Genomic DNA, 7,025 nt, shown 5'->3' with positions numbered 1-7,025 from the left:
GCCGCTTGCCGGCCCTGCCCGCATCCCGGCTAACCGCCTCGCCGCTCCCCGCGCCGGCTCCGCCCGCATCCCGGCCTCCCGCAGGTCGGCTCGCCACGCCCGTGCGGACTGCGCCGTGCAAACTCCTCTGCCGGCTGGAGCAAAAGAGAAAGAAGAAAAGTCAAGCCGGTTGAAAAAAAAGAGAGAAGGAAAGAGGTCGGCTGGGACAAAGAAAAGGAAAACTTCGTCTATCCGTCCGCCTGCTTCGTCACCGGATGGCTGGGACGCGACCTGGTCTGCTTGTCCGCCTCGACGCCTGGCTGGTCGAGCCTCGGCCCGAATCTCGGGGGCTACACCCAGCGGGTGCGCTGACGTGCCCCCGCGAGAAGAGAAGACAAAGTAGTCGCCGGGAGATCCGGCCCGACTGCACAGCAGTCGGCCCGAATCTCGGGGCTACACCCATCGGGTGCGCTGACGCGCCCCCGCGAGAAGAGAAGACAAAGTAGTCCACCGGGAGATCCGGCCGATGCTCAGCAGTCGACCGAATCTCGGTGGCTACACCCAGCGGGTGCGCTGACCGTGCCCGCGAGAGACAAAGTAGTCGCCGGGAGATCCGGCCCGACTGCTCAGCAGTCGGCCCGAATCTCAGGGGCTACACCCAGTGGGTGCGCTGGCGCGCCCCACAGAGACAAGAGAAGAGTTTCGTCCGTCTGCCAGCAGCCGGCAGAAGAAGAAAAAGGGCGCTGCAAGACGCCTCGCCGCCTGGCCGGTCGAGCCTGACCGGCCGGGACCCTCCTTCGAGCGACCGGGGGCTCGAAGGCTACACCCAGCGGGTGCGCCTGCTCTCTTCGGCAAACTCCGCCTCGGCTACACGAAAATTAATGTGAGATCCTCACCCGCATATTTTTTCACCACGAGAGCACGGATAACCTCGAGCGATGCTCGGGGGCTATCTCCGCATTTTATTACAGTTGCATCACTGTTCGCCCCGGCGCCAGCCAGAGTTGGCCCGGGGGCTGGCCGCTTGGCCTGAGACGTTAGTTCCCACAGACGGCTTAGTAGCGTGCGCGGTGTGAAAAGCCCACTCTTAGTCACAGACCGCAGAGCGGCTGTCCGACTGGCAAGAGTGAACGCTGGAGGCCACCCACGTGAAAAACGTCCGGGAAGAAAAACGCTTCGGGCGACCCGACCGTTTTCTTTATGAGTATCTACTCGGTTAAATTCGCTCCCAGAGTCTGAGTATTGTACACTCCACTCCGCGGCCCACTCTCAGCCACAGACCGCAGAGCGGCTGTCCGGCAAGCGAGAGCACAAGCCAAAGAGCGGAGGGAACATGAAAAAGATTGAAGGGGGCTCGGACGAAACCGAGTCGGCACCCTCCGCATAAAACTTGCAGTGCTAAAAAGCAATCATTTGATATATCTGCATGGACTAACTTTGTCTTTTGCATGATCATTTCCATGAACACTCGCGAAAAAAATCTCCGCCCGACTTTGCCAAGTTGCCCGGAGGCTTGGGGGCTACTGTCGGAGTAATTGGACACGGGTATCCCGAAGACGGCAAGACAATATTTCAAGACATCGGGGCTAGCAAATCCCCTCAGTCCGACTGCCCGGCCGCTCCTGCCGGCTCCCCGTCCGACTGCTCCACCCAGCCGGCTGCCCGGCCGGCTGCCAGCTGACCGACTGCGCCGACTAGCCGGCTGCCGACTGCAGTCCGACCCGGCATCGACAAGACCCCGACGAGACGGCCATACCGCGGACAAGACAACCTTACCGCGACACCGTCATGTATAGTGTCACTTGTCCCCTGGCACTATTCATGAAGTGACCTAGGGGACAAGCATGACATGCACCATGCCTTGCTCCCATACCTCCACATAGCTTAGATACAAAGCTACCTCACACTATAAAAGGAGCCATCCATCCATCCAGGGGGGGGGACTCACTCTCACGTACACTCACGGCCATGAGCATGGCCGGCCACTAGCATGCCCTATATGCATATACCAAATCAGATGCACTTGGCACTGATCTCAGATACAGCTCCAGGAGCAACCCTGTACCAGATATACTACAGATACACAGACATGCAGGAGTAGGGGTATTATCTCTCCGGAGAGCCCCGAACCTGGGTAAACTAGCGCGTGCTACTCGCATACCCGCTCCCGGTCCTATCAGCAGCAGTCTTACCCTCACACAAAGCCCTTGTGGCATCTGTCGACTCACACCCCCCCGTGAGAATACCACGACAAAGGGGCAGCTCCGCATCCTAGCGAGGATGCTGGGCTGCGTGTCTGCATCGACGTCCCCGGGCTCAACAGGGCCGCATCTCAGGAGCGCTTCTAGCCATCGCGTGTGGGCCACTGCGAGGGCCCACCACACAGCTACGTCTGCATGCCCTTCGGCTTGCCGAGCATGGCGTCAGCTTATCAGCGTGACTTGCGGCGTGTCCTGGCGGCTCAGGAGGCCAGGTACCACGCCGTCGTGGAGGAGATGGAGACGGTCTTCAGGGAACCTCCTGAGCCCCCAGAGCCTCCCGAGGCTCAGGGTCCCAGTGGCTCATGAGGAGTCATTTCTTCACCGCACGCCTTCAGGTGCACCAACTCTACTTCGTCTACAGAACCAGGTGACATCTTCCAAGCTCGTTTAGCTGGGAGCGCCCCTCGGGCTGCATTATTCCCAGGCCGCGTGGGTCCGTCCCTGCGGCATGTATCCCTTTTGCTTATGTCTTTAGCTTACCTTGTTGGGGGCGCCCCTCGGGCTGCATCATCCCCAAGCCGCTCGGGCCGGACCCGGTGGCATGTATCTTCCTGCATTTATCCAAGCTGACATGCTCTCCATGCTTAACCTGCCAACGGCTATCGCCGCTCGATTGCCGCCCGCCACGGGTCTGTTCATCCTATGCAATTCGCTTACACGTTAAAAGGGGGGCTCCTGAGCATCGCGACTCAGGAGCTCTTACTGGCTCTCCAACCCTCACCCCCTGGCCTTGACCACGGCATCGCGACCTGGCATACCAGCGGCGGCTGAGCTCGCTCGAGGGCCGGGACCTGAGGACGTAGAGTGCTTGCATCTAATCGCCTTGCAGGGATATACAGTCACCAAGAATCAAGACCAGGCGCAACCCGCCTTGAGGTAGGGCCTCGTGAGTCCCGCGCTAGCTCACGAGTGCCCAGATACACCTCGCAGCCCTGCCGTGCAAGCCACGTGTCAGGGCGGGGCTGTACACGCCCCGGGGGCTCCTCCCGGAGGGTGGTCCCCATCCCACGCCCAAGTGGAAGCACCATGCTCCGCGCTGGCTGTCGACACTGCCGAGGAGCGGCTATGCCCATGCACAAGCGGAAGCACTATGGTCCGCGCTGGTGATAAACAACTAAGGGCGGCCCCACGGTCGTACCAACCTCAGGGAGCCCAGAGCTCAGCGCCCAGCCTCACCAAAATGCCTCCCCTCGGGAGAGCCGCACAAGGTGGTTGGGCACGGGGGCTGCGCTCGGGTCACGCCCAAGCGCACGCCACCCAACCAGGTCCCCCGGACCAGGGCGTCGCGCGCCCCTCCCGAGGCCTCGGCGAGGGCAGGTATGGAAATTGTTTGCACGTCAAGGGGGACTTCTGAGCATCGCGACTCAGGAGCCTAACTGGTCATGTAGCCCCTCACTCCTTGGTCCGTCTTGGTCTCCGGTCGGCCCAACGGCGATTGAGGTATGCCCGGGGCCGGGCTCTGCCGACGTAGAACATTAATCTATCCTCACGAACTCTCCCTATATGCTGTTTGCGCGTCAAGGGGGACTCCTGAGAATCGCGACTCAGGAGCCTAACTGGTCACGTAGCCCCTCACTCCTTGGTCCGTCTCCGGTCGGCCCAATGGCGGTTGAGGTATGTGCAGGGCCGGACTCTGCTGACGCAGAACGCAAAGCAAATAGGAAGGAAATCGCAAAATCTCGAAGCAAATATTACAAGCATATTGTCCTCATAATACCAAATGAAAAGTCTAAACGCTCCACGAGGCCTGATACACGTCGCAGGAACAGAACGGGAAGAATGGAAGCAGGTCACCTCTAGACGTCGCCGTCGCCTGCGGAAGGTGCTCCCCCGTGAGCAATGTTGTCTTCACCTTCACCACCAGTTGCAAGGTCGACGACATCGCCGGACAAAGGAGCGGAGACAAAGCCGCAGAACTTCCTCAGCACGGCCCACCTGATCTTGCACGGCCGCGGCAGCCGCCTTGCACTGATCTTCAGCTACAGGCTCTAGCAGCTCGTCAAGGCAAGCGTTGGGGTCGTGAAGGTGCAGGTGGCTAAAGACGCGAGTCAGCGCGGCTGAAGACAGGATGCGATCTTCTGCCTCCGCCATGGGACCGAGGCCATCAACGACCTCCTCAAGCGCCTTCACCACGAGAGGAAGCAGCTGGGCCGGGCCGTCCTCGTCGGTGTCCAGCGGCTTCTCCAGGCCGTGCTCGTAGAGTGTCTTCAGCGCCTTGCGAGACCTCTTCTCGAGATCGACGAAGGCCACACGGTCCTCGGCCAGGACTTGCGCCTTGGCATCAAGGTCGGCCTCCCTCGTCCCCATCTTCCGCTCCAACTCTTCCAACCGGTTGCGCTCGGCGGCCTGCTTCTTCCCCAGCTCCGCCAGCTCAGCATCACGGTTCTTGACGGCTTCCTCCCAGGCCTTCATCTCCTCCTCCTTTGCTTGGCGGCAGCGTACCTCTTCGGCGTGCTTGTCGTGCAGGCCCTGCAACTCGCCCTCCAGCACTTGGCAGCGGTCATAGGCGGCCTTGGCGTCTTTCAGCGCCGCCTCATGATCGGCTGCAGCGTTGGCGGCTCCTTGCTTCTCCTTCTCGGAAGCCGTAGCAGCCTGGCCCAGCGCTGCGTGAACCGCCAGGTCAGAGTGAAGCCAGCCAGAGGCCAACTCCAGACGCCCGGCCACCAGGCGCGGGTCCGCGTTCAGGAGATCCGCCTGTAGCTGGGTCATCTCCAAAATGGCGCGCTCCAAGACAGCAGCAGGAGCAGAAGAACCAGGGAGTGGAGGTGCTGCAGTGGGAGGAAGCGACACCGTCACCAGGGCCTGGGGGATCACGGGCTCCGGCGCAGCTGGGACCTCATCAGCCGCACCTGGCGCCGGCACCTCCGGAGCCAGCGGGGCCATGGGGGCTGATTCCATGCGGTGATGCTCCTCTTGGCCTCGCGAGGACGATCGGGCTGGGGAGATGTGGGCGTTGTTGCCTCCTTTCTCCGCGGGAGGCACGGCCGCTGCGTCTTCCTTCCTCTTCTTCGCCGAAGATGTCGGCCTGATCAACCAAGGGCGAGCATCAAGAAATGGCGAGCACAAACAAGGACAAGGCGAAGCTTAAGACACTTACCGATCCACTGCAATGTATTCCACTGATCGCTTGGGAAGCTTGAAGCTTGACAGCTTCGGGACCTGAGGAGCAGGCGTTCGGGCTCCGGCGGCGCCATGCGGAGCAGAGGCAGAGCCGGAGCCAGCCCCAGGAGGTGCAAGGGCGGAGGCGGCACCACGGGCCACCAGCGATGACCTACCCCTCATCGGGACGAGAGGTTGCTCCCTCCCCCCTTGGTGGGCGTCGGTCTCGGCATCATCAGGAAGGGCGCGGAGAATCTCGGCCTTTCTCAGAGGGGAAGTCTCCCCCACCTCTTCCAGAGTCTTCTCCGAGTCCACCTCCTCTTCCCCCTCTCCGCGGGGCTCACCAGAAGACACCTCCACCGGCTTCTGTGTCGTGGGAGCACCCAGAAGTGCCGACGGCACCAGCCCGCGCGCATCAAAAGTCGGCCTGGAGGCGACGAATTCCTCCCGGTCCCTGCGTTGGAACAGGGGAACGAAGGCCCTACGCGGGTACTCCTGGTTGTCCCCGACTATGAGGCGCAGGACGGCGTCTAATTCATCACCAGGCAGGTCCTCTTGCCTCAGGCGGGTCTTGTTCTCCTCTTCTTCAAGCTCCCAGAGGGGGCGCGCGCGCCTGGAGTGGGGCAACGCGCAGCATCAAGAACTCACCCAGGAGCATCGCCCCCGTTATCTTGGCCGCCCTCGCGTTGCCTGGCTTCAGGTCGGTCATCATCTGCCGCAACACTGACGATGCCCGCTCGTCGACAAGCTCCGCCTTGGGCCACCCCTTGCCCTGCTGGGGCGCCTCCGTCGACAATGCCAGGCGCGGATCGGCACGCTTGGCATCCATCATGACCCATTTGGATCGGATGTTGTCGGCCCTCTTCCCAGTGCTTGAGATCGAGTTGGCCTTGCCACATGCGACGAAGTTAGCGCATCCAGAGATATGACCCTCGCTGACACGAAGGAAGAAGAAATGGTGAAGCAACACCACGGACGGCATCACGCCCAGGTACGCCTCACAGTAGTAGGCGAAGATGGACAGGAGGAGGACAGAGTTGGGATGGAGATGAAGCGCCTGCAGACCGTAGTGGTCAAGGACTTCATAAAAGGAATCAGAGAAGGGAGGAACCAACCCGACGGCGACACCACTCGAGAAGAAGGGGAAGTAGGTGCTTCCCTCGGGCTCCGGCACATTGGAGGCAAGCCGGAGCTCGGTCGCCCCCCACTCATTGCTTTCGCCCGCCGTCAGCAGGCGCACGGAGGCGAGGCTTTTCTCCGTGACGGTGGCGCCTCCAGGGCCGGCTCATACCAAGCCGGTGCTGAGGAAGTCTTGACTTTGCGCGGCGCCATGGATTGCGGGTGCAGGATGAGATTGGAGCAGATCTGGAGGTAGCGGTGGCGAGGAGCAAGAAAGGGCATCTGGAGCGAGGCAAGGAAGAAGCAATGAAGGCAAGTACTACGTGCGCCAGCCTTTTGCCAGGTCAAGCAGTTGCCGAGGCAGCGTGGGGAAGCGGAGACACCCACGTCCAATCAACCGCCACGCGTCAACCGAGGCCGCAGGCTTTTGGGGCCCGCGGTGCTCCGAACTTGACCCTTTGCTTCGCCGTGAAGCCAAGCCCGAGCGCACCTTGGGCCCGGGGGCTACTGTCGGCGTTCTGGGAACAGGGGTCCCCAGACATGCCTGCCTGTGGCCCATGGCGTGGC

The sequence above is a fragment of the Triticum aestivum genome, chromosome 5D (assembly GCF_018294505.1).
Source record: "Triticum aestivum cultivar Chinese Spring chromosome 5D, IWGSC CS RefSeq v2.1, whole genome shotgun sequence".
NCBI classification, from domain to species: domain Eukaryota; kingdom Viridiplantae; phylum Streptophyta; class Magnoliopsida; order Poales; family Poaceae; genus Triticum; species Triticum aestivum.
This window is presented reverse-complemented; position numbering follows the sequence as displayed.